The sequence below is a fragment of the Oncorhynchus tshawytscha genome, linkage group LG06 (assembly GCF_018296145.1).
Source record: "Oncorhynchus tshawytscha isolate Ot180627B linkage group LG06, Otsh_v2.0, whole genome shotgun sequence".
NCBI classification, from domain to species: domain Eukaryota; kingdom Metazoa; phylum Chordata; class Actinopteri; order Salmoniformes; family Salmonidae; genus Oncorhynchus; species Oncorhynchus tshawytscha.
Window position 1 is genome coordinate 35,186,437 of NC_056434.1, and position 27,782 is coordinate 35,214,218.

The 27,782-nt window shown below is 45.1% G+C and overlaps 1 pseudogene; it reads right to left on the reverse strand.

The window, feature by feature from the left end:
- Window positions 1-27,782, reverse strand: part of LOC112253475 — a 246,965-nt pseudogene that overhangs the window by 179,703 nt on the left and 39,480 nt on the right.

The window sequence follows — 27,782 nt, forward strand, 5'->3', positions numbered from 1 at the left end:
AAAAGCTATGTGCATTAAGGAAATAGACCCCGGTCTGAAATAGAAGCCTGGTACTTGAACTTTAACTCATTGGATTTTTTTACATCAATATTTTTCAGAGACAGCCATGTACAACTTAATGAATCAATTAAATAAATCATAGAATCACTTTGACTTTGTTTATACCAATCTAACTACATAACAACAAAACGTTAATAATTTATTTGAATGGTAAATCTGTTAATAAACTGGGTAAATCAAGATGTAGCCCAGGCCTACTCACTATATACAGGTGAAGGCATATTCAATAGGAGTGTGTGAATGCACTGAGTTATTGAGCTAATTGTGGCTGATTTCATGGGGCTACAGATGACAAACAATCCCTTCCATTTGGGACAGCATGAGCGGGGAGCTAACATGATGCTGCCAAGGCTAAGTCTAAGTTGAGCCGTCACAGTGCTTTCGCGCTATAAAGGGGACATCAGATGCGATGATAGACAGACTTGATCCGTGAGACAAATAATTCAGAAAGTAACACAAATCCTAGTACCGAACCGTTTTTCATGTTCTAGTATCAAAAAAGTACAGACGTTTTGGTGTACCGTGCAACACTAGAGTGTATTGTGTGTGTGTGCATATGTGTGTTTGTCAGTGGCATGTACTCATGGATACAAAGGGCAACAAGGCATCCCCAAAAAATGTACCAATAAAAAAGGAAAAAAAGGAAATAATGTAACTTTCGTCTCTCTGTGTTTCATAATTGTCCCTCAATTCGAAAAAGGCTGAATGTGCTGTACACTGCCAGTCAAATGTTTTAGAACACCTCCTCATTCAAGGGTTTTTCTTTATTTTTTCCATTTTCTACATTTTCAGAATAATAATGAAGACATCAAAACTATGAAATAACACACATGGAATCATGTAGTAACCAAAAAAGTGTAAAACAAATCAAAATATATTTTATATTTGAGATTCTTCAAACACTCACCCTTTACCTTGATGACAGCTTTGCACACTCTTGGCATTCTCTCAACCAGCGTCACCTGAAATGTTTTTTCAACAATCTTGAAGGAGTTCCCACATATGAGCACTTGTTGGCTGCTTTTCCTTCACTCTGCACTCCGAGTCATCCCAAACCATCTCAATTTGGTTTAGGTCGGGGGATTGGTCATCTGATGCAGCACTCCATCACTCTCCTCCTTGGTTAAATAGCCCTTACACAGCTTGGAGGTGTGTTGGGTCATTGTCTTGTTGGAAAAACAAAGGATAGTCCCACTAAGGCCAATCCAGATGGGATAGCGTATCACTGCAGAATGCTGTGGTAGCCATGCTGGTTAAGTGTGCCTTGAATTCTAAATAAATCACAGACAGTGTCACCAGCAAAGCACCCCCACACCATCACACCTCCTCCTCCACACCTTTACGGTGGAAAATACACATGTGGAGATCATCCGTTTATCTACTCTGCGTCTCACAAAGACACGGTGGTTGGAACCAAAAATCTCCAATTTGGTCTAATGTCCATTGCTTGTGTTTTTTGGCCCAAGCAAGTCTCTTCTTATTATTGGTGTGATTTAGTAGTGGTTTCTTTGCAGCATTTCGACCATTAAGTCCTGATTCACCCAGTCTCCTCTGAACTGTTGATGTTGAGATGTGTCGGTTACTTGAACTCTGTGAAGCCTTTATTTGAGCTGCAATTTCTAAGGCTAGTAACTCTAATGAACGTATCCTCTGCAGCAGAGGTAACTCTGGGTTTTCCATAGTAAAACGTAAGGCCCACTCAGTGGCCACGTCCAAGTGAACGTACATTGGTTGACAACTATGAAACACACCCTTCTCTTCCCCAGTACAAAAGCCCGTTGACGGAAGTCAAACTCAGTTCCCGATGACGTGAGGACTGGTTTCCATATTTTTAAAAGGGTTCATTTCAACTACAACCTAATGAAATTAACATTTAGTTCCAGAAATGTTAGGACTGTTTAAAATGGTGAATTTCAATGTGGAGGTGACGATCACCACACTGGAATGGTGATCTGATTAATGGTGATCTGCAAGCTGATTATGGCAACTTGGTATGAACTTTGAACGATTATTCACTATAGAAGAAGTGACGTCGAGTTATCAGCTGCAGCTGTAAACATACGTGGCCTAGGAAAGGACAGACAATCTCAGAAGAATGACAGGGTACTTTAACGTATCCACTCTACAACACTACGACCAGAAAGATTCTTCAAAGGACAATGGTGATCTCTGCTGGGTAAACCAGTCTACCATCTTCGACCCATCTACCAAAGCGTAGCTCAAAGTAAATATATATATATATATATCATTTTCCTGTTCTTGCCATAATATGGACTTGGTTTTAAACAAAGCTATTTTCTGTATACCCCCCCCCTAACTTGTCACAACAACTGATTGGCGCAAACACATTAAGGAAAGAAATTCCACAAATTAATAATGCACACCTGTTAATTGAAATGCATTCCAGGTGGCTACCTCATGAAGCTGGTTGAGAGAATGCCAAGATTGTGCAAAGCTGTCATCAAGGCAAAGGGTGGCTATTTGAAGAATCTCAAATATAGCATTTATTTCATTTTTTACACTTTTTTGGTTACTACATAATTCCATTTGTTATTTCATAGTTTTGATGTCTTCACTATTATTCTACAGTGTAGAAAACAGTACAAATAAAGTAAAACACTTGAATGAGGAGGTGTTCCAAAACTTTTGACCGGTAGTGTATCTCACCGGATGAAGCCTCCGAGCGAGCTAAACAGCGGCCCTCTTTCTCAGCATCGCTCCACAGCTATTTTCAGGTCTCTCCAGAGATGTTCGATCCGGTTCAAGTCCGGACTCTGGCTGGCCACTCAAGGACATTCAGAGACTTGTCCTAAAGCCACTCCTGCATTGTCTTGGCTATTTGCTTAGGGTTGTTGTCCTGTTGGAAGGTGAACCTTGGCCCCAGTCTGAGATCCTGAGAGCTCTAGAGCAGGTTTTCATCAAGGACCTCTCTGTACTTTGCTCTGTTCATCTTTCCCTCGATGCTGACTAGTCTCCCAGTCCCTGCCTCTGATTGGTGAAGTACTGCAGAGATGGTTGTCCTTCTGGAAGGCTCTCCCATCTCCACAAAGGAACTCTGAACTCTGGAGTTACTGAGTTTGGCAGGGCGGCAAGATCTAGGAAGAGTCTTGGTGCCTCGACACAATCCTGTCTTGGAGCTCTACGGACAATTCCTTCAACCTCATGGCTTTGTTTTTGCTCTGACATGCACTATTAAATGTGGGACCATGTATAGACGTGTGTGTGCCTTACAAAATCATGTCCAATCAATTTACCACAGGTAGACTGCAATCAAGTTGTAGAAACAGCTCAAGGATCAATGGAAACAGGATACACCTGAGCTCAATTTCGAGTCTCATAGAAAAGGGTCTGAATACTTACGTAAGTAAGGTATTTCTGTTTTTATTTTTCGCTTCGTCATGTGTAGATTGATGAGGACATTAAAAAATAAAATAGAATAAGGCTGAAATGTAACAAAATGTGGAAAAAGGGAAGGGGTCTGAACGCTTCCCGAAGGCACTATATATCACGGTGGCAACGCATATGAACTAATAGGTTATAGAGCAAACAACGCAATTATCACAACACAGGTTGTAATATGGCAATTTTATTTCTGGCTAGGTTTTCCCAATGATGTTACCCAAGCACTGCTACTGGTGTGTGTGTGTGTGTGTGTGTGTGTGTGTGTGTGTGTGTGTGTGTGTGTGTGTGTGTGTGTGTGTGTACAGTGCCTTGCAAAAGTATTCAATTCCCTTCACGTTTTTCCTATTTTGTTGCATTACAACCTGTAATTTAAATTGATTTTTATTTGGATTTCATGTGATGGACATTACTTGTTTAAAAAAATGCACAAAACAATGTAATGGAAAAGTGTTGCCTGCATATGTATTCACCCCTTTCCTATGAGGCCCTAAATAAGATCTGGTGCAACCAATTACCTTCAGAAGTCACATCATTAGTTCAACAAAGTCCACCTGTGTGCAATCTAAGTGTCACATGATCTGTCACATGATCTCACTATATATATATATATACACCTGTTCTGAAAGGCCCCAGAGTCTGCAACACCAATTAAGAAGGGGCACAACCAAGCAAGCAGCAGTATGAAGACCAAGGAGCTCTCCAAACAGGTCAGGGACAAAGTTGTGGAGAAGTACAGATCAGGGTTGGGTTATAAAAAAATATCGGAAACTTTGGACATCCCATGGAGCACCATTAAATCCATTATTAAAAACTTGAAAGAATATGGCACCACAACAAACCTGCCAAGAGATGGCTGCCCACCAAAACGCACAGACCAGGCAAGGAGGGCATTAATCAGAGAGGCAACAAAGAGACCAAAGATAACCCTGAAGGAGCTGCAAAGCTCCACAGCGGAGATTGGAGTATCTGTCCATAGGACCACTTTAAGCCGTATACTCCACAGAGCTGGGCTTTATGGAAGAGTGGCCAGAAAAAAAGGCATTGCTTAAAGAAAGAAATAAGCAAATACTTTTGGTGTTTGCCAAAAGGCATGTGGGAGACTCCCCAAACATATTGAAGACGGTACTCTGGTCAGATGAGACTAAAATTGAGCTTTTTGGCCATCAAGGAAAATGCTATGTCTGGCACAAACCCAACACCTCTCATCACCCCGAGAACACTTCACACAGTGAAGCATGTTGGTGGTAGCATCATGCTGTGGGCATGTTTTTCACCGACAGGGACTGGGAAACTGGTCAGAATTGAAGGTGTGATGGATGGGGCTAAATACAGGGAAATTCTTGAGGGAAACCTGTTTCAGTCTTCCAGAGATTTGAGACTGGGACAGAGGTTCACCTTCCAGCAGGACAATGACCCTCAGCATACTGCTAAAGCAACACTCGAGTGGTTTAAGGGGGAAACATTTAAATGTCTTGGAATGGCCTAGCCAAAGCCCAGACCTCAATTCATTTGAGAATCTGTGGTATGACTTAAAGATTGCTGTACACCAGCGGAACCCATTCAACTTGAAGTTTTCCAGTGGCTAGATGTGCCAAGCTTATAGAGACATACCCCAAGAGACTTGCAGCTGTAATTGCTGCAATAGGTGGCTCTACATATTATTGACTTTAGGGGGGGGAGAATAGTTATTCATGCTCAAGTTTACAGTTTTTATTGTCTTATTTCTTGTTTGTTTCACAAGAAAAAATATGTTGCATCTTCAAAATGGTGGGCATGTTGTGTAAATCTAATGACATAACCCCCCCCCCCAAAAAAAATCTATTTTAATTCCAGGTTGTAATGCAACATTTGAAAAATGCCAAGGGGGTGAATAATTTCTCAAGCCACCGTATATGTTTTGTGCTTCAAGACATTAATTCTGTAATAGAGTTGGTACATTCAGAAAGCTTGAACTGTGCCATTCATAGCCTCTCCTCTTCTCTCCCCTCCACTTTGCTTCACTCCGCTCCTCTCTGCTCTCCTGTTCTGATGAGAATTAATGTACTCTGACATCCCCCGGGGACTCCCCCACTACCCCCACCACCACCCCTAATGAAGAAATACAGCCTGGCCAAAAACACAGAGGGAGAGAGGTAAGAAAAAGAGGAGGATTGGGGGAGAGAGAGGGAAGAGTACAAAGAGAAAGGACGAGAGGAGGGGAGAAAGAAAGAAGGAGTACAGGGAGGGAGAGATTGTAAGATATAGAGATGGGGAGAGAGAGAAAGACAAGAGAGAAAAGAGATGGAGAAAAGGGCTACATAGAGGGAAATAGAGGGAGGTGTAAAGAAAAGGTGAGAGAAAAGGGAAGAGAAAGGGACGGGTTCTCTCTCAGTGTGGATCACTGGTCCCAGACATCTCCTGACTTATGGGTTAATCTGCCTCTACCATTAAGCACCATCACACTCTGATCACAGAGCAAAGGACAGGTCACTCACTACTACTACTGGTCTGGTCCCCATTCCTCCACTTCAGAAGAGGCTGTGGGTGCAGGAGAGCTGGGGAAGCAGGGGGAGCTTGGGCAAGGGTTAAGTGGGGGGGGGGTGGAACAGGAGACCCCGGCTTGTTCTCCTGTTTGGAGGAGTTGCTGGGGATGGAGTATAAGGAGGGGGTCTGAGGAGACAGGAGGTGGGCAGGGGATAAGGGGGTAGGGGAAGGCTGTGGAAGGGTTTGGCTGCAGCCCAAGTCACATGGCCTGGATGGCCATACCCTGCCCCAGGGCAGCCAGGGGCAATGACAGCCCTAAAACTCCCCTAGGACCAGCAATACACCCTGTGCACAAACGTAAACACACACAGAATATGAGCATGGCTGCAAGAACAGAACGTGACCCCAAGACTGCAACAGAGTGACGACACACGCCCTAAACGCTGACCACCACAGAATAAGTGTTACAAAGTCTCTTGTGGAGCAATGTCATCCACACACATCGCATGGACGTACGTGCCCATATGGTGTCCGACAGAGGCCCATGGTCAGGATGTCCTGTGTGACTGTCGGTATGAAAGTGTGTGAGTAGGTGACTCAAACTAATACCAACTGTGGCTCGTTCTCAAATAGCCTTGCATTGTGGGTAGCTCAGGTTACACATCCTCCGTTTTCACTTATCCTTTTCTAATCTCCTCTGACACACACACACACACTAAGACAGACAGACAGTATCAGAGCACTAAGAGCAGAGGGAAGACAGACAGTATCAGAGCACTAAGAGCAGAGGGAAGACAGACAGACAGTATCAGAGCACTAAGAGCAGAGCGAAGACAGACAGACAGTATCAGAGCACTAAGAGCAGAGGGAAGACAGACAGACAGTATCAGAGCACTAAGAGCAGAGGGAAGACAGACAGACAGTATCAGAGCACTAAGAGCAGAGGGAAGACAGACAGACAGTATCAGAGCACTAAGAGCAGAGGGAAGACAGACAGACAGTATCAGAGCACTAAGAGCAGAGGGAAGACAGACAGACAGTATCAGAGCACTAAGAGCAGAGGGAATAAGCCAAATGAAAGTGTTATTAGGGCAACGAAGACTGTGTGTCTGCATGTGTGTAATGACAGCAACATCAGGGGAGATAAAACCCTAAGGGTAGGAGAATAATGACTGATATGCACAGACCTCAAATGACAGACTTCATTATGTCTAACTCATCTGGGCATGTACTATACTGTATCAAGCATGAGGGAGTTAACTGCTCTGAAAAAAACACTAATGGTGGGTTTTTTTCAATTGTTTAAGCACAATTTTGAAAACAGGGCCCGGTTTGTCAAAACACTACACACAATTAGCACAACCCTACACCAAAGTAGCACAACACTTCAGATCATTTGCAAAATGGAACACTTTTGTCAAAACTATACACGACTTCATAAAAATAATATTTTGTTACCATACGAAACAGACACATTTCATATGACTTCAATTTTTTTCAGCCAGTTACACATTGCTGTTGCCAACCTAAAACACTTTTAGCAAGTCTAATTGTCAGTGATTAGAGTTCTGTAAATGAAGTACACAGAGAAAGTGCAACTATACAAACACTACACAAGACCAATGCTGCAGACTGAGGAAAATATATATTTTTTCTCTCCATATACCCAAATCAGTCAACATGGAGAATCACAACCAAACATGTCCCAGTTGTCATGCTACTACAGTAGTGTGCATAACACTGTTAGCTCAGCAAACAGACACATGTAAAATACTGTATCCAGTACAGGTTACAATTACATGTAACAGTAAACAGTAAACAACAAATATAAAAAATAATCTGAAAAAAAAAAGACAATATATTGTACAGAAAATACTACAGTAAACATACTATACATTATCTCTTCGCCTAGCTGGATCTGGCCAGAGAATTTCATCAACATCACAAGCAATATCGTCATTAGCAAGACAACGCGGGAAGAACTGTCTTGAAAGTCGAATCCATCCTTGCACAGCCTCGGCGTCGACTTGGTCACAGGCGTCCTCCATGGCCTGAATGAGGGGTACCTGAGCCTGGGGCTGGAGATCGTAAACCTTCCTCCGCCATGCAGAGAACAACTCTTCGATGGGGTTTAGAAACAGGGAGTATGGTGGAAGGTATAGTACTGTCAACTGTGGATGGTGTTGAAACCAGTTCTGGACGAAAGCAGAGAGGTGGAATGACACATTGTCCCAGTTGACCGTGTATTGCATCTGGTGCATTCAAATCAAATCAAATCAAATTTTATTTGTCACATACACATGGTTAGCAGATGTTAATGCGAGTGTAGCGAAATGCTTGTGCTTCTAGTTCCGACAATGCAGTAATAACGAGCAAGTAATCTAACTAACAATTCAAAAAAAAAACCTACTGTCATACACAGTGTAAGGGGATAAAGAATATGTACATAAGGATATATGAATGAGTGATGGTACAGAGCAGCATAGGCAAGATACAGTAGATGATATCGAGTACAGTATATACATATGAGATAAGTATGTAAACCAAGTGGCATAGTTAAAGTGGCTAGTGATACATGTATTACATAAGGATGCAGTCGATGATATAGAGTACAGTATCAACGTATGCATATGAGATGAACAATGTAGGGTAAGTAACATTATATAAGGTAGCATTGTTTAAAGTGGCTAGTGATATATTTACATCATTTCCCATCGATTCCCATGATTAAAGTGGCTGGAGTAGAGTCAGTGTCATTGACAGTGTGTTGGCAGTAGCCACTCAATGTTAGTGGTGGCTGTTTAACAGTCTGATGGCCTTGAGATAGAAGCTGTTTTTCAGTCTCTCGGTCCCAGCTTTGATGCACCTGTACTGACCTCGCCTTCTGGATGGCAGCGGGGTGAACAGGCAGTGGCTCGGGTGGTTGATGTCCTTGATGATCTTTATGGCCTTCCTGTAGCATCGGGTGGTGTAGGTGTCCTGGAGGGCAGGTAGTTTGCCCCCGGTGATGCGTTGTGCAGACCTCACTACCCTCTGGAGAGCCTTACGGTTGAGGGCGGTGCAGTTGCCATACCAGGCGGTGATACAGCCCGCCAGGATGCTCTCGATTGTGCATCCGTAGAAGTTTGTGAGTGCTTTTGGTGACAAGCCGAATTTCTTCAGCCTCCTGAGGTTGAAGAGGCGCTGCTGCGCCTTCCTCACAATGCTGTCTGTGTGAGTGGACCAATTCAGTTTGTCTGTGATGTGTATGCCGAGGAACTTAAAACTTGCTACCCTCTCCACTACTGTTCCATCGATGTGGATGGGGGTGTTCCCTCTGCTGTTTCCTGAAGTCCACAATCATCTCCTTAGTTTTGTTGACGTTGAGTGTGAGGTTATTTTCCTGACACCACACTCCGAGGGCCCTCACCTCCTCCCTGTAGGCCGTCTCGTCGTTGTTGGTAATCAAGCCTACCACTGTTGTGTCGTCCGCAAACTTGATGATTGAGTTGGAGGCGTGCATGGCCACGCAGTCGTGGGTGAACAGGGAGTACAGGAGAGGGCTCAGAACGCACCCTTGTGGGGCCCCAGTGTTGAGGATCAGCGGGGAGGAGATGTTGTTGCCTACCCTCACCACCTGGGGGCGGCCCGTCAGGAAGTCCAGTACCCAGTTGCACAGGGCGGGGTCGAGACCCAGGGTCTCGAGCTTGATGACGAGCTTGGAGGGTACTATGGTGTTGAATGCCGAGCTGTAGTCGATGAACAGCATTCTCACATAGGTATTCCTCTTGTCCAGATGGGTTAGGGCAGTGTGCAGTGTGGTTGAGATTGCATCGTCTGTGGACCTATTTGGGCGGTAAGCAAATTGGAGTGGGTCAAGGGTGTCAGGTAGGGTGGAGGTGATATGGTCCTTGACTAGTCTCTCAAAGCACTTCATGATGACGGATGTGAGTGCTACGGGGCGGTAGTCGTTTAGCTCAGTTACCTTAGCTTTCTTGGGAACAGGAACAATGGTGGCCCTCTTGAAGCATGTGGGAACAGCAGACTGGTATAGGGATTGATTGAATATGTCCGTAAACACACCGGCCAGCTGGTCTGCGCATGCTCTGAGGGCGCGGCTGGGGATGCCGTCTGGGCCTGCAGCCTTGCGAGGGTTAACACGTTTAAATGTGTTACTCACTTCGGCTGCAGTGAAGGAGAGACCGCATGTTTCCGTTGCAGGCCGTGTCAGTGGCACTGTATTGTCCTCAAAGCGGGCAAAAAAGTTATTTAGTCTGCCTGGGAGCAAGACATCCTGGTCCGTGACTGGGCTGGGTTTCTTCCTGTAGTCCTTGATTGACTGTAGACCCTGCCACATACCTCTTGTGTCTGAGCCGTTGAATTGAGATTCTACTTTGTCTCTGTACTGGCGCTTAGCTTGTTTGATAGCCTTGCGGAGGGAATAGCTGCACTGTTTGTATTCAGCCATGTTACCAGACACCTTGCCCTGATTAAAAGCAGTGGTTCGTGCCTTCAGTTTCACACGAATGCTGCCATCAATCCACGGTTTCTGGTTAGGGAATGTTTTAATCGTTGCTATGGGAATGACATCTTCAACGCACGTTCTAATGAACTCGCACACCGTATCAGCGTATTCGTCAATGTTGTTGTCTGACGCAATACGAAACATCTCCCAGTCCACGTGATGGAAGCAGTCTTGGAGTGTGGAGTCAGCTTGGTCGGACCAGCGTTGGACAGACCTCAGCGTGGGAGCTTCTTGTTTTAGTTTCTGTCTGTAGGCAGGGATCAACAAAATGGAGTCGTGGTCAGCTTTTCCGAAAGGGGGCGGGGCAGGGCCTTATATGCGTCGCGGAAGTTAGAGTAACAATGATCCAGGGTCTTTCCACCCCTGGTTGCGCAATCGATATGCTGATAAAATTTAGGGAGTCTTGTTTTCAGATTAGCCTTGTTAAAATCCCCAGCTACAATGAATGCAGCCTCCGGATAAATCGTTTCCAGTTTGCAGAGAGTTAAATAAAGTTCGTTCAGAGCCATCGATGTGTCTGCTTGGGGGGATATATACGGCTGTGATTATAATCGAAGAGAATTCTCTTGGTAGATAATGCGGTCTACATTTGATTGTGAGGAATTCTAAATCAGGTGAACAGAAGGATTTGAGTTCCTGTATGTTTCTTTCATCACACCATGTCACGTTGGCCATAAGACATACGCCCCCGCCCCTCTTCTTACCAGAAAGATGTTTGTTTCTGTCGGCGCGATGCGTGGAGAAACCCGCTGGCTGCACCGCTTCGGATTGCGTCTCTCCAGTTAGCCATGTTTCCGTGAAGCAGAGAACGTTACAGTCTCTGATGTCCCTCTGGAATGCTACCCTTGCTCGGATTTCATCAACCTTGTTGTCAAGAGACTGGACATTGGCAAGAAGAATGCTAGGGAGTGGTGCACGATGTGCCCGTCTCCGGAGTCTGACCAGAAGACCGCTTCGTTTCCCTCTTTTTCTGAGTCGTTTTTTTTTTTGGTCGCTGCATGTGATCCACTCGGTTACACTGGTTGTAAGGCAGAACACAGGATCCGCGTCGCGAAAAACATATTCTTGGTCGTACTGATGGTGAGTTGACGCTGATCTTATATTCAGTAGTTCTTGTCGGCTGTATGTAAAGAAACCTAAGATGACCTGGGGTACTAGTGTAAGAAATAACACGTAAAAAAACAAAAAACTGCATAGTTTCCTAGGAACGCGAAGCGAGGCGGCCATCTCTGTCGGCGCCGGAAGTACAAGTGCATTTCATTACCTGCATTTCATTACCTGCTGTGACGATGTGGTGCAATCGGTCCAAAAATGCGAGAATGTGAGGTGTGTTGTAAGGGCCCATTTTGGCATGACAGAGGACAACCCCCTGCTGTGAAATGGCAGCGCAAAGGGTGATGTTACCCCACGTTGCCCTGGGACATTGATTATAGCCTTGTGGCCAATGATATTTCTGCCTCTACTTCTTGCTTTTGTGAGGTTGAACCCTGCCTCATCAATATATATGAATTCATGAAGGATTTCCTCAGCATCCATCTGCAAAACTCCCTGAAATATAGTGAAAGACAAGATTGTGTAGTTTAGGATAGGTTCTAGTATACAGTCAATGTAAAAAGGTCATGTGTGCAGTATGCCACATCACAGTGCTAAAGTGAACAATACAAACCTCCACATACTCATGCCACAGCCGTTCGACCCTCTCTGAACTCCGCTCAAAAGGCACTCGATAAAGTTGTTTCATTAGAACATGATGACTTTTCAGGATGCGTGCCAGTGTTGACTGATGGACATTATTGAAAATGGCATGGTCACCGATAATGTCGGCTTGAAGTTCTCAGCCTGATAGCATTATTGGCCAAAACCATGTTTATTATCTCTCTCTCTTGTTCTTGGGTGAATATGGGCCCCCTTCCTCCTTGTTGTTCCCGACCCTCAATCCTATGTAGAGAATAATATATGTAACTTACTGTACAATGTCACAGGAAGGGGTATCACAAGTGCTGATATGGTGCAGACAATAAGCAGCTGATTACTGTAACTGTAGACAGATCTTTTACCTGTTTTCCTGTCAAAAAGTCCTTATGACAGATGCCACTGTATATCTGCTAAGATTTGGCTGAACTCTCAGTCCAGCCTCCCTCAGCGTCAATCCGTGGTTCACAACATGGTCCACTAGTGTTGCACGAATGTCATTTGATAAGTTTGGTCCTCTACTTCTTTGTGCACGTTCTCCTCCTGCTTCAGGTCTTCGTCGACCTCTGGCTCGGCCTCTACCTCCTTCTCCTCCTCTGTGTACTCCTTCTCCTCCTCTGTGTACTCCTTCTCCTCCTCTGTGTACTCCTTCTCCTCCTCTGTGTACTCCTCCTCCTCCTCTGTGTACTCCTTCTCCTCCTCTGTGTACTCCTTCTCCTCCTCTGTGTACTCCTCCACCTCCTCTGTGTACTCCTCCTCCTCCTCTGTGTACTCCTTCTCCTCCTCTGTGTACTCCTTCTCCTCCTCTGTGTACTCCTCCTCCTCCTCTGTGTACTCCTTCTCCTCCTCTGTGTACTCCTTCTCCTCCTCTGTGTACTCCTCCACCTCCTCTGTGTACTCCTCCTCCTCCTCTGTGTACTCCTTCTCCTCCTCTGTGTACTCCTTCTCCTCCTCTGTGCACTCCTTCTCCTCCTCTGTGTACTCCTTCTCCTCCTCTGTGTACTCCTTCTCCTCCTCTGTGTACTCCTTCTCCTCCTCTGTGTACTCCTTCTCCTCCTCTGTGTACTCCTCCTCCTCCTCTGTGTACTCCTTCTCCTCCTCTGTGTACTCCTTCTCCTCCTCTGTGTACTCCTCCTCTCACCCTCACTCTTCTTCTGACTCCTTCCATTTTGGTTGAAGGCAGGTGAACCTACCTGTTGCATTTTTATAGTGCTTAAACCTGATAGGTGTGTCTACAATTTAGCAATCATGTGTTTGTGCACCTGATGGCTGTGTTAAACAGATTGACTCATAGGTGTGGTAATTTGACAGTCAGTGCTTTGAAATTGCAAGGAAGTGACATCATGTCTGATGTATACATCTGACGTATACAAGTGTGTTTAGTGTTTTGCAAATCACTGTGTGTAATGTTTTGCAAATAGTGTGAAGCTGACAATGTGCTTACAGTTGTGCAAATCTAGCCTTGTGTTTTGCTCCTTGAGTGTAAGGTTTTGCTAATTGTGGGAGAAGTTACATTTCAGTGTGTAAGCAATCGTAAAAAACTGTAAGCAAAACCTAAGTATGGATTTATTTTCTTAGCGGTCCAAACCAGACGATCGGGCTGCTTTCTGTTTTTGAAGACCCCTGGGGCGATGATATTGCTACAGTATAACTGATTTGTATTGGAATAAACAAAAACAACCACAGAGTAGGAGAATGGGACAGACAGGTTTATAGTGAGAGGGGTGGGGTGGAGAGTTGTGTACTTACAGTTTCTTGGCCTTGAATGAGTCAGCGAACTCTGACACTGCGGAGAGAGGCCAGGTCCAATCTCATGGCCTCCACCCTGGCCTTGTGCTGCAAAGAGAACAAACACAACACATCATCATGGCCATCCTCATCATGACTTCACGACATATTGAGAATCAGTCACACACATGCACACACACTAGCTCCTGGTCTGCCTCCCATAAATCAGAAGCAGACATTTAGATTGACATCAGCTGATGTTGAGGTAGACCAGACAGTGTGCAGATGTCTGCAGATCTGATGAGACATCACAGCCCAACTACAGAAGACAGACACTATTATGTCTCAGGATGCCGTCTCAGGTTCACATGGTACTGCCGGTTCTGTCTGTCTGCTGCCAGAGTGTGCGTGCATGTGTAGTTCATCACACACCATATGCCGGTAGACAGGAGAGGAGGAGAGTGGAGAAGAGATTAAGCGGTGAAAGATAGATTACTGTAGAGCTGAATACATAGTTGCATTTACACACTGAATACAGACTACTCATCATCTACTCTATCAGACTGGATTCAGTCTACATACACAGCTGATCCTGCCAGATATGTATTATCATGACCAGGTATAGAACCCAGTCCTCAGCCCTGTCCCCTCACAGCAGTCACGCGTTTGTTCTTAGTGTTTTAACTCAGGACCCCTGCTCTCCATATAACATACAAGTAGGGTTATCCAGATTTCCATACCTTCATACCATTGTGGTACCATACCGGGGTATAGGTTATTATAGACAGTGCACACAAGGGTCGTTATATATCTTTCAAAATTATCCAGGAGGGGATTGATTGTCTCTGCTGGAACCAAGAAGCTTGATCTTGACATCTAGCCACTTAGCTAGCAAGTTAGCAAACCAAATGCATAGCTGGTTCCCTGAGCTGGAGATAATTCATTTGGCACCACGTGCACAGATAGGGCACTACATGTGCAGAGCACATGCCCCTTTCCCCTTCCAGTCTTCAAAGTGGCCTTTTCGGTGGTGGTACATTTTTTTTGCTGGTTGCTGTTCTGAACCCACTGCCCGCAAGTTGTCGTTAAATTCTCATCTATGCTTCAGAACCAAAAAGCTGCGTGTCTTGATTGTTGACCAATGACCAGTCATCGGCGTTGGCGCACATATCCAGATTAGTGAACAGACAGAACTTGTTTCACTTCCTCCAGTTTTGCCTGACGAAAACAGAGCAGTGCTACGTTTATATTATCCATATAAAACACTGTTTAGAAATCTACTATGGAGGCATCTTTCCCAGAACAACAACAGGGTACCTAGGTGTTGCTGGGGTGCCATTTTTGGGGATTTTGGGGGTTTGAGCACATGCCCCCAAAAGGTCTGTCTTAGGTAGTTAACTTATAGTTAGTTATAAGCAACCCCCCCCCTCCTCCCCTCCCCAACCCAATTGTTTTTTTTTTGTATTAAAATCCTTTCTGTCTGTATTTTAAAATATCCCAGTATACTGTATATATGGTATGTCACCCAAGCCTACATACAAGTACACACACGGGACCTGCAGCATGTGCAGGTGTGTGAGGTGTGTGATTGTGTGTGAGTGTAGCGTGAACCAGGGAGGCGCGTGTTCCTCTCAGACCAATGGTCCGTTAGACTCATCCCTCAAGCCAGAGAAAAACACCACTCCTGGGATTCCACCGTCTGGGATTGGGAATATCAGCTATTCCTGATGCACGCGCATACACACACTTCCCCCGCTGTTTGTCCCTGGAGAGCACTGTCAGCTCACATTACCCCAGGAAAGAGCGTTCAATGTTCCGCTCTCCGCTTCCGACTCCCCCGTCAGCCTTTTCCACATCTCATCTCTATCCCAGGAACGTCATGAGGGAGCGTCTTTCCTTCATGCAGAGAGTAACTGTACAGGACACCACAGCAAGGACACACATGGAACAATACCTGCCAGCCAAGCCAAACACGCCAAGGGTTAACAGCTCCTTCATATTTAAGGTACATTTTTCAGGAGTTTTACAATTGTATTTACTGCCCCTATAAGTATTTACACATTCACACACGCAATACACACACACATATTCAATTCTGCGACTCGAGGGTAAAAGCAGGCCAGCGTAGAAGGATCTAATCTGAATGGTGCTCTTGATGCTATGATATACCATTCCAGGGCTGCTATTACACAGAGTTAAGGAGGTGATGATGGCCATTATACATGTCTGATTATAGGGAGATCGTGGATGTTTCGTATGATCTACACACAGCATTAATCACAGGTGAGAGAGTATGATCAGCTCCTTTAATGACCCTGTAAAAGTGGCACACAACAAACACACAGTGTTTCCCTTACTAGAGACTGGTTTCCTCCTGCCTAGGGAGGTTTTCCTGACCACTCATTTCTACTTGATCTATAGGGGTTTCGGCCGGGATTGCTGTTAAAACCATTTGGGACATGTATCAATATGAATACAATATGACAAATGGATCTACTCCTGTTTCTCAGTGACAGAGAAGATGTCTGAAGATCCTCAGAGAGAGAGAGAGAGAGAGAGAGAGAGAGAGAGAGATGGAGGAATGGAGGGGGTATGGGGGAAGGGGGGTACTGGAGCAAATCTAGCAGAGGGAGGTGAGCAGCCTGCCTCCTAACCTTCCCTCCCTCCCTCCACCTGCCTGCCTACCCTCCCTATACAGATTGAAGTCTTGCGAAGAAAATAAACTTTATTGCCTGGAAAGAGGGGGAAAAGCATGTAAAAAGCATTAAAGCGATGGAGGTGAACAATTAGACAGATGGCCAGGTTTCAGAAGGAGAAAAGGGGGGAAAAGGAGAGAGGCAGAAAGAGCAAGAGAGAACATGCAGACGCAATTGTTCAGGGGTTTAACGAGGAGGCTGACAAGTCGTGGTCTCCTGAAGGGCGTTGAGGAAGTGAGAGTCAGTGAAGCTGCTCTGGTAACACTGAGTGCACTAACGCTGACTAGGCTACACCAGGGGACGCTAGTGGACTGGTGACATGGCTACTGGCTACATACCACCTTGGACTTCTGTCAGATACTAACTCTGACTTTGGTGAAATACAAATTCTGGCTAAATTCTCAGACTTTGAAAGTATTATTCCATTGACTGGCTGAATATTAAAAACAGAATCATAAAGTCAATGCATCACCTTCCACTCAGGTTTTGGGTGGATTTAGGAGCAGACTGAGCAAGATGGTCTGGGGTCTTTCTGTCATCTGTCTGTCTGTCGGCAAAAACAGCCACATGTTGGGGACTCAAAGCACAAGGTCACAATGATGACAACATAAGCTTCAGATCCCACTCCCTCCCCCTGCCCCCCCACACCGCCCCACCCATCACCCCAGAGAACAGCTGCCTGTAACATCACTGTGACCTTTCTGACTTTCACCACAGAGAGAGAGAGAGAGAGAGAGAGAGAGAGAGAGAGAGAGAGGGAGAGAGAGAGAGAGAGAGAGAGAGAGAGAGAGAGAGAGAAAGAGAGAGAATAAAGAGAGTGTGTGGGGAGACGGGGAGACGGGGAGACGGGGAGGAGTGAGAAAGAAAAGAGCTAGAGAGATACAGAAAGAGAGATCTGGGAGGAAAGAGCAAGAAATGGGATGGATGGACATCAGAAATAGAGGAAGGACTAAGAACAAACAAGAGAGAACTATTGTAAAGTAGACTGTGTCTGTAAAATGTGTATAAGATGTATAAATTGAAGGTAAAAGCAGAAGTGTTTATTAGTTTACTCCAATTGGGGGGGATCGGTGGTAGGGTTTGCGGGGAATAATAATAAAGGTATAGTCTTTAAAAAGTATGTATGTCTATATAGGTATGTATATATGTATGCATGTGTGTATGGATATATATATTTACCAGAAAAATATATGGGGGATTGGAAATGATGCAGACAATTACATTGATGGAACCAATATTCTTTCCGCAATATTTAGCTGATCCAACCCTAATAGATAAAAAGAAAGGGGATGGGGGAAATACACTAAAATATAACAAGAGGATGACGGGATCCTTTCTCTCTTATGAAATAAAATCACATACTCTCCTGCATTACACAGATGAGCAGAGAAGGAAAGTAAAGACAAATCAAATCAAATTTTATTTGTCACATACACATGGTTAGCAGATGTTAATGCGAGTGTAGCGAAATGCTTGTGCTTCTAGTTCCGACAGTGCAGTAATAACCAACAAGTAATCTAGCTAACAATTCCAAAACTACTACCTTATAGACACAAGTGTAAGGGGATAAAGAATATGTACATAAAGATATATGAATGAATGATGGTACAGAGCGGCATAGGCAAGATACAGTAGATGGTATTGAGTGCAGTATATACATATGAGATGAGTATGTAAACAAAGTGGCATAGTTAAAGTGGCTAGTGATACATGTATTCCATAAAGATGCAGTAGATGATATAGAGTACAGTATATACATATACATATGAGATGAATAATGTAGGGTATATAAACATTATATTAGGTAACATTGTTTAAAGTGGCTAGTGATATATTTAAATAATAAATAATAAAATAAATAATAAAATTTGATTTGATTTGATATATTTTACATAATTTCCCATCAATTCCCATTATTAAAGTGGCTGGTTGGCACTCAATGTTAGTGGTGGCTGTTTAACAGTCTGATGGCCTTGAGATATAAGCTGTTTTTCAGTCTCTCGGTCCCAGCTTTGATGCACCTGTACTGACCTCGCCTTCTGGATGATAGCGGGGTGAACAGGCAGTGGCTCGGGTGGTTGTTGTCCTTGATGATCTTTATGGTCTTCCTGTGACATTGGGTGGGATAGGTGTCCTGGAGGGCAGGTAGTTTGCCCCCGGTGATGTGTTGTGCAGACCTCACTACCCTCTGGAGAGCCTTATGGTTGTGGGCGGAGCAGTTGCCGTACCAGGCAGTGATACAGCCCGACAGGATGCTCTCGATTGTGCATCTGTAGAAGTTTGTGAGTGCTTTTGGTGACAAGCCGAATTTCTTCAGCCTCCTGAGGTTGAAGAGGCGCTGCTGCGCCTTCTTCACGATGCTGTCTGTGTGGGTGGACCAATTCAGTTTGTCTGTGATGTGTACGCCGAGGAACTTAAAACTTACTACCCTCTCCACTACTGTTTCATCGATGTGGATAGGGGGGTGTTCCCTCTGCTGTTTCCTGAAGTCCACAATCATCTCCTTAGTTTTGTTGACGTTGAGTGTGAGGTTATTTTCCTGGCACCACACTCCGAGGGCCCTCACCTCCTCCCTGTAGGCCGTCTCGTCGTTGTTGGTAATCAAGCCTACCACTGTTGTGTTGTCCGCAAACTTGATGATTGAGTTGGAGGCGTGCGTGGCCACACAGTCGTGGGTGAACAGGGAGTACAGGAGAGGGCTCAGAACGCACCCTTGTGGGGCCCCAGTGTTGAGGATCAGCGGGGTGGAAATGTTGTTGCCTACCCTCACCACCTGGGGGCGGCCCGTTAGGAAGTCCAGTACCCAGTTGCACAGGGCGGGGTCGAGACCCAGGGTCTCGAGCTTGATGACGAGCTTGGAGGGCACTATGGTGTTAAATTCCGAGCTGTAGTCGATGAACAGCATTCTCACATAGGTATTCCTCTTGTCCAGATGGGTTAGGGCAGTGTGCAGTGTGGTTGAGATTGCATCGTCTGTGGACCTATTTGGGCGGTAAGCAAATTGGAGTGGGTCTAGGGTGTCAGGTAGGGTGGAGGTGATATGGTCCTTGACTAGTCTCTCAAAGCACTTCATGATGACGGAAGTGAGTGCTACGGGGCGGTAGTCGTTTAGCTCAGTTACCTTAGCTTTCTTGGGAACAGGAACAATGGTGGCCCTCTTGAAGCATGTGGGAACAACAGACTGGGATAGGGATTGATTGAATATGTCCGTAAACACACCAGCCGGCTGGTCTGCGCATGCTCTGAGGGCGCGGCTGGGGATGCCGTCTGGGCCTGCAGCCTTGCGAGGGTTGACACGTTTAAATGTTTTCCTCACATCGGCTGCAGTGAAGGAGAGTCCTCATGTTTTAGTTGCGGGCCGTGTAAGTGGCACTGTATTGTCCTCAAAGCGGGCAAAAAAGTTATTTAGTCTGCCTGGGAGCAAGACATCCTGGTCCGTGACGGGGCTGGTTTTCTTTTTGTAATCCGTGATTGACTGTAGACCCTGCCACATACCTCTTGTGTCTGAGCCGTTGAATTGAGATTCTACTTTGTCTCTATACTGACGCTTAATTGCCTTGCGGAGGGAATAGTTACACTGTTTGTATTCGGTCATGTTTCCGGTCACCTTGCCCTGATTAAAAGCAGTGGTTCGGGCTTTCAGTTTCACGCAAATGCTGCCATCAATCCACGGTTTCTGGTTTGGGAATGTTTTAATCGTTGCTATGGGAACGACATCTTCAACGCACGTTCTAATGAACTCGCTCACCGAATCAGCGTATTCGTCAATGTTGTTGTCTGACGCAATACGAAACATATCCCAGTCCACGTGATGGAAGCAGTCTTGGAGTGTGGAATCAGATTGGTCGGACCAGCGTTGAACAGACCTCAGCACGGGAGCTTCTTGTTTTAGTTTCTGTCTGTAGGCAGGGATCAACAAAATGGAGTCGTGGTCAGCTTTTCTGAAAGGAGGGCGGGGCAGGGCCTTATATGCGTCGCGGAAGTTAGAATAGCAGTGATCCAAGGTTTTTCCAGCCCTGGTTGCGCAATCGATATGCTGATAAAATTTAGGGAGTCTTGTTTTCAGATTAGCCTTGTTAAAATCCCCAGCCACAATGAATGCAGCCTCCGGATAAATGGATTCCAGTTTGCAAAGAGTCAAATAAAGTTCGTTCAGAGCCATCGATGTGTCTGCTTGGGAGGGAATATATACGGCTGTGAGAGAGAGAATTCCCTTGGTAGATAATGCGGTTGACATTTGATGAGGAATTCTAAATCAGGTGAACAGAAGGACTTGAGTACCTGTATGTTGTTATGATCACACCACGTCACGTTAACCATGAAGCATACGCCCCCGCACCTCTTCTTACCAGAAAGATGTTTGTTTCTGTCTGCGCGATGCGTGGAGAAACCAGTTGGCTGCACCGACTCCGATAGCGTCTCTCCAGTGAGCCATGTTTCCGTGAAGCAAAGAACGTTACAGTCTCTGATGTCCCCCTGGAATGCTACCCTTGCTCGGATTTCATCAACCTTGTTGTCAAGAGACTGGACATTGGCGAGAAGAATGCTAGGGAGTGGTGCACGATGTGCCCGTCTCCGGAGTCTGACCAGAAGACCGCTCCGTTTCCCCCTTTTACGAAGTCGTTTTTTTGGGTCGCCGGCTGGGATCCATTCCGTTGTCCTGGGTGAAAGGCAGAACACAGGATCCGCTTCGCGAAAGTCATATTCTTGGTCGTACTGATGGTGAGTTGACGCTGCTCTTATGTTCAGTAGGTCTTCTCGACTGTATGTAATGAAACCTAAGATGACCTGGGGTACCAATGTAAGAAATAACACGTAAAAAAACAAAAAACTGCATAGTTTCCTAGGAACGCGAAGCGAGGCGGCCATCTCTGTCGGCGCCTCAACAGACAGGTACCACACACCTGAGACAAATGACAGGTACCACACACCTGAGACAAATGACAGGTACCACAAACCTCCTCCCAAGTGTGTTGAGAGATGCATAGAGTTTTAAGAGACAGAGGGAGAGAGGAAAGCGGGTGGCGGCTGTAATATCATTCTAAACTTGGCCATCCAATCCAATCAAATTAAGAGGTATGAGGGGACCGAGCCCCTTCCTGTTCAATAAGACTCTAGACCACTCTACCGTCCCCTTCCACACACACACACACACACACACACACACACACACACACACACACACACACACACACACACACACACACACACACACACACACACACCACTGACCCCTTTAATAGTGTTGAAGCCAGCCCTAATGGAGCTAGAAGAGTGGAACGGCCAAATAATGCACTGGGTTAATGCACTAGCTCCCTCTCACCCCCCTCACCCATACTGCTCCTCTCACCTCACCTCACCTCACCAACCACCTCCCACAGGACTGAGGACACTTACGAGATCAAACACCCCCCACTCAACCCAACCTATCAGGAGTAACGGAGAAAAGGATACAGACGGGGGATGAGGAGAAATATAGGGAGATATAGAGAAAGGGAGATGGAGCAGGATTATATAATCATCATAACAAAGTAGTTCTAACATTTAATTAGCCGTTTATATGTATTCAGGCAAACTCTCAGTAACAATTGTAATGTTGTGTGTCAATACTGTTAACAGAAAGTAAAATTATACCAAGTTCTATGTGTGAAAGTGAGTGAGCAGAGAAGTCCCCATGTGAAAAGGGCACCTTATGAAAGCAATTAAGAGAGCTGGCTTTGAACAGCTCAGTCAGCCACAGCCTGAGACTAGAACAGGCCTGACTGGAGGGAAGAGAACAAAACAGAATAAAACCTTTATGACCTTGTCCTGACCACTCTACTTGGTCATCAGCTTTTAAGACTGTATTTGATCAGAGATATACTAAACAAAAATATAAAACGCAACATGCAAACAATTTCAAAGATTTTACTGAGTTACAGTTCACGTAAGAAAATCAGTCAATTGACATTCATGAGGCTCTGATCTATGGATTTCATATTAAATCAAATTTTATTTGTCACAGTTACATTCCCCAGTTTCTGTGTTGTTGTTTGTATGTGTTGGTGTGTATTTCAGGAAATGGCTTCCTGAAGTCCAAAGCAGCTGAAGTCTGGACTTCAGTCCAAAGCACCCCCTTTCCTGAAGTCCAAAGCACCCCCTTTCCTGAAGTCCAAAGCACCCCTTTCCTGAAGTCCAACGCACCCCTTTCCTGAAGTCCCAAGCACCCCTTTCCTGAAGTCCAAAGCACCCCCTTTCCTGAAGTCCAAAGCACCCCTTTCCTGAAGTCCAAAGCACCCCCTTTCCTGAAGTCCAAAGCACCCCCTTTCCTGAAGTCCAAAGCACCCCCTTTCCTGAAGTCCAAAGCACTCTTTAACTTTCACTTTTACTTTCTTCGCTTTGGTTCCATCCAGCCCCTTTTCCCCAAATTACCGTGTGAAGGAAATAAATTCCCTGTGGAAGGTAATGTTCTCTGTCATCCTTACCCGCACCTACAATCACATAACTCTTTCACTCCATGGAGAGTTGAGTGTAGCAGGGTGTTGCGTTCCCTCCAAGAGGTGTGCGTAACAGTCACATGCGCCGAATACAACAGGTTACAGTGAAATGCTTACTTACAAGCCCTTAACCAACAATGTAGTCAAGAAAAATACAAAATAAATTAAAGTAACAATTAAACAGCAGCAGTAAAATAACAACGAGGCTATATACAGGGGGTACTGGTTAGTTGAGGTAATATGTACATGTAGGTAGAGTTATTAACGTGACTATGCATAGATAACAGAGTAGCAGCAGTGTGGGGGGGGGACAATTAAAATAGTCTAGGTAGCCAATTGATTAGATGTTCAGGAGTCTTATGGCTTGGGGGTAGAAGCGGTTTAGGAGCCTCTTGGACCTAGACTTGGTGCTCCAGTACTGCTTGCCGTGCGGTTGCAGAGAGAACAGTCCATGACTAGGGTTGCTGGAGTCTTTGACCATTTTTAAGGCCTTCCTCTGACACCGCCTGGTATATAGGTCCTGGATGGCAGGAAGCTTGGCCCCAGCGATGTACTGGGCCGTACGCACTACCCTCTGTAGTGTCTTGCTGTCGGAAGCCGAGCAGTTGCCATACCACATTACTGGGAAAACAGTTATGCAGCTGTTTGTCACAGATACCTTAAAGAGTAAGGGCATGGATCAGAAAACCAGTCAGTATCTGGTGTGACCACCATTTGCCTCATGCAGCACAACACATCTTCACATAGTTGATTAGGCTGGTGACTATGGCCTGTGGAGTGTTGTCCCACTCTTCAATGACTATGCGAAGTTGCTCGATATTGGCGGGATCAGGAACATGGTGTCGTACACGTCAATCCAGAGCATCATAAACATCAGCTCAATGGGTGACATGTCTGGTATGGTATACAGGCCATGGAAGAACTGGGACATTTTTATTTTCCAGGAATTGTGTACAAACCCTTGCGACATGAGGCCGTGCATCATCATGAGGCAGTGTATTATCATGCTGAAAGATGAGGTGATGGCAGCGGATGAATGGCACGACAATGGGCCCCAGGATCTCGTTACAATATCTCCGTGCATTCAAATTTCCATTGATTAAATGCAATAGTGTTTGTTGTCATTAGCTATGCCTGCCCATACCATAACCCCATCGCCACCATGGGGCACTCAGAACGTTGACATCAGCAATCAGCATACAAACTGTCTGCGGTCGTGAGGCCGGTTGGACGTACTGTCAAATTATCTAAAACAACGTTGGAGGCAGCTTATGGTAGAGAAATGAATATTAAAATATCTGGCAACAGCTCTGGCGGACATTGCACGCTCCCTCACAACTTGCGACATCTGTGGGATTGTGTTGTGTAACAAAACTGCACATTTTAGAATGGCCTTTTATTGTCCCCAGCACAAGGTGCTCCTGTGTAATGATCATGCTGTTTTATTCAGCTTCTTGATATGCCACACCTGTCAGGTGGATGGATTTTCTTGGCGAAATAGAAATGCTTACTAACAGGGATATAAACACATTTGTGCACAACATTTGATATAAATAAGCTTTTAGTGCATATGAAACACTTCTGGGATATTTTATTTCAGCACATGAAACCATTGAAATGTGGCGTTTAACATGTTTGTTCAGTGTATATATTTGGGGTAGAAAGAGAAAAGGGGAAAGAGGGAAACGGCAGCATGAACTGGTCATAAATCATCCTGTCAGAAATGTGACATTCCTTCATAAATACCCACCAATATCCTCTCCACCTGGCTGAGTCACACAGGCATACATACGAACACACGGATACACACACACCTCCACCTGGCTGTGTCTCTACTTAGGATCTGAGTCTAAGTACTGAGCTCCCTTTCTCAATTATACACACACACACACACACTCATACACACACACTCATACACACACACACACACTCATACACACACACACACTCATACACACACACTCATACACACACACACACACTCATACACACACACACACACACACACACACACACACACACACACACACACACACACACACACACCACAATTAATAGTGAGGGCAGTCTCTGGTAGGAAGGGAAAAGTGCCTGTTCAGCACATACAGGCAGAATATGTCATTTCCTCCAGTTAAGTCGGTATTAAATTGATTTCTTCTCTGTCTGACACAGACAGGGTTTTCCCCCCTAATGAAAGCAGGGTAATCTACAGGTTTTCCTTTTCCTGAAATCAAGTTACAAATCAGGCGACTGTTGAGCTGATATGGGGAAAGGTGAGGGAAGGACGCAGGATGATTTTCCAGATGAGGAACATGGAGAATGAGGCACATATCGTACGACCTGATACTTTCAACACTGGAGAGCAGCTCACACAAACACACAGAGGCAGTATTTCTATTCCATGTATTTGTAAGGTGTATTTAATTATATTTGAATGTCTTTTGAGTATTTTGTCATTTGTGTTTCACTGGCCTAAACTACAATCCAATGTATTTTGTCCTGTTGGTAAACCCTGCAATTACGACTGTAATTAAACACATTAATGAATTAAAGCTTCAATGTGTTAATTCAAGTGGTGTGAACTGTGCTCAGAGAGACGAGGGAGAGTGTCGGTGAGAGAGAGATAATAGAAAGCCAGGAAGAGAGAGAAAAAGAAAGAGTTAGATATAGAAAAAAATATTTCCTATTTCTCTCTGACATGGAAGTTAAGTGGTGTGAGCAGTGTGTGTTTTACTGGTGTCTGCTCCTGTGATTACAGCTCCTAGTCTGGTGAATAATCACCACTATATACCAGGCCTAGGCTAGTCTACTAGGAGATGACATACGACCGCATTATAGTTGTTTCAGTCACTTTAACAAGAGAACAGGCCTTCGGAGAGGACACTAAGAGAAAGATACATCAGGACTGAGAGATGCTATTAGTATGTCTTAGAATAGACAGAAGTGTTACTGTCTCTCTGGACAGAGAAGGGAATGGAGGTCTGAGTAGAGAGAGGTCTTTTGGAGACCTGTGTTTCTTTATCCTCCAGCAAAACATAAAGTACAGCACAAGAAATAAAGACAGAGAGAGATGGGAAATGAAGAGGACAGAGAGGTCATCATAATTGCAGCGTTTGCTTTTCAGATGAAGACAGAGCAGGGCCATGGGGCCTCAGGCACAGATCACGAGCACAGACGCCCTTTGCTCCTCTTCTATTCCTCCTTCTCCTCCCTCTCTCATATTTCTCCTCTTTCTCCTCCCTCTCTCATATTCCTCCATCTCCTCCCTCTCTCATATTCCTCCTCCTTCTCCTCCCTCTCTCATATTCCTCCTCCTTCTCCTCCCTCTCTCATATTCCTCCTCCTTCTCCTCCCTCTCATATTCCTCCTTCTCCTCCCTCTCTCATATTCCTCCTCCTTCTCCTCCCTCTCTCACATTCCTCCTTCTCCCCCTCTCTCATATTGCTCCTTCTCCTCCCTCTCTCATATTCCTCCTCCTTCTCCTCCCTCTCTCATATTCCTCTTTCTCCTCCCTCTCTCATATTTCTCCTCCTTCTCCTCCCTCTCTCATATTCCTCCTTCTCCTCCCTCTCTCATATTCCTCCTCCTTCTCCTCCCTCTCTCATATTCCTCTTTCTCCTCCCTCTCTCATATTCCTCCTCCTTCTCCTCCCTCTCTCATATTCCTCCTCCTTCTCCTCCCTCTCTCATATTCCTCCTCCTCCTCCTCCCTCTCTCATATTCCTCCTCCTCCTCCCTCTCTCATATTCCTCCTCCTCCTCCCTCTCTCATATTCCTCCTCCTCCTCCCTCTCTCATATTCCTCCTCCTCCTCCCTCTCTCATGTTCCTCCTTCTCCTCCCTCTCTCATGTTCCTCCTCTCATATACATCTTTCTACTTCAGTGCAGCATTAGATTTGCATCAGAAAGTGACAGAGATTTAAATAAGGTGCCGTTGTTATCATACAGACATCCCGGCTGACTCTTTTCTCTCCTCATCTCTCTACTCTCCTTTCATCCTCCTCTCCCCACAGCCCTCTTATCCCTCCATCTCTCTCTCCCTCCTTTTCCCCTCTCCTCCCTTTTATCCTTCTCCCCCCTTTCCGCAAGATATGCCGACGGTGCAGGTTTTCCCGGCGTGCGTGTCTTCTGTGTTACCAATACTCTAACAACCAGGGCCTTAATGTGATCCATATTGCTCTGTAATATCCACATCTCACAATAAACACTAGCAATCACATATTCACACCAAGCTTATTTTGCAATTCTGTAGAGAGCTTTGGTGATGGGGTGGCGGACGGCACACAGCTTTAGATGCTGATTATGTCTGGGCTAGATAACAAAGAAGTCACAAACTACAAGACCCCACTTCACTTTACTCACACAACTTTCTATTTGTGAGTGTCAGCAAATAAGCTGCCTTTCTGAAGATAGAAAATAATGCCGTTCTTTTCAAGTGCTCTTTTGCCGCGTGATTGCTTTGTTCCGAATTAGTGGGTTGCTATATCTTTCTTTACCTCTTCCGAAAGATGCGGCCAATACGCTTTGTCATCTCAGTAACTTAAGGGCTGGCAATCTAACACAAACACACACGCGCTCGCACACACAGATGATAAATGAAGTCCCTTTGATTTAGTTCATTCCTCTGCTCCGCGTGTGCATTATAAAAACACAAGTGTAGCATAATTGAATAAGAAAAGGATCCGGACATTATGATGCATGGAGGTCTTTGATCTGAATAATGTAATCATTTATATTTTGATGAGGGAATGTTCTCAGACGGG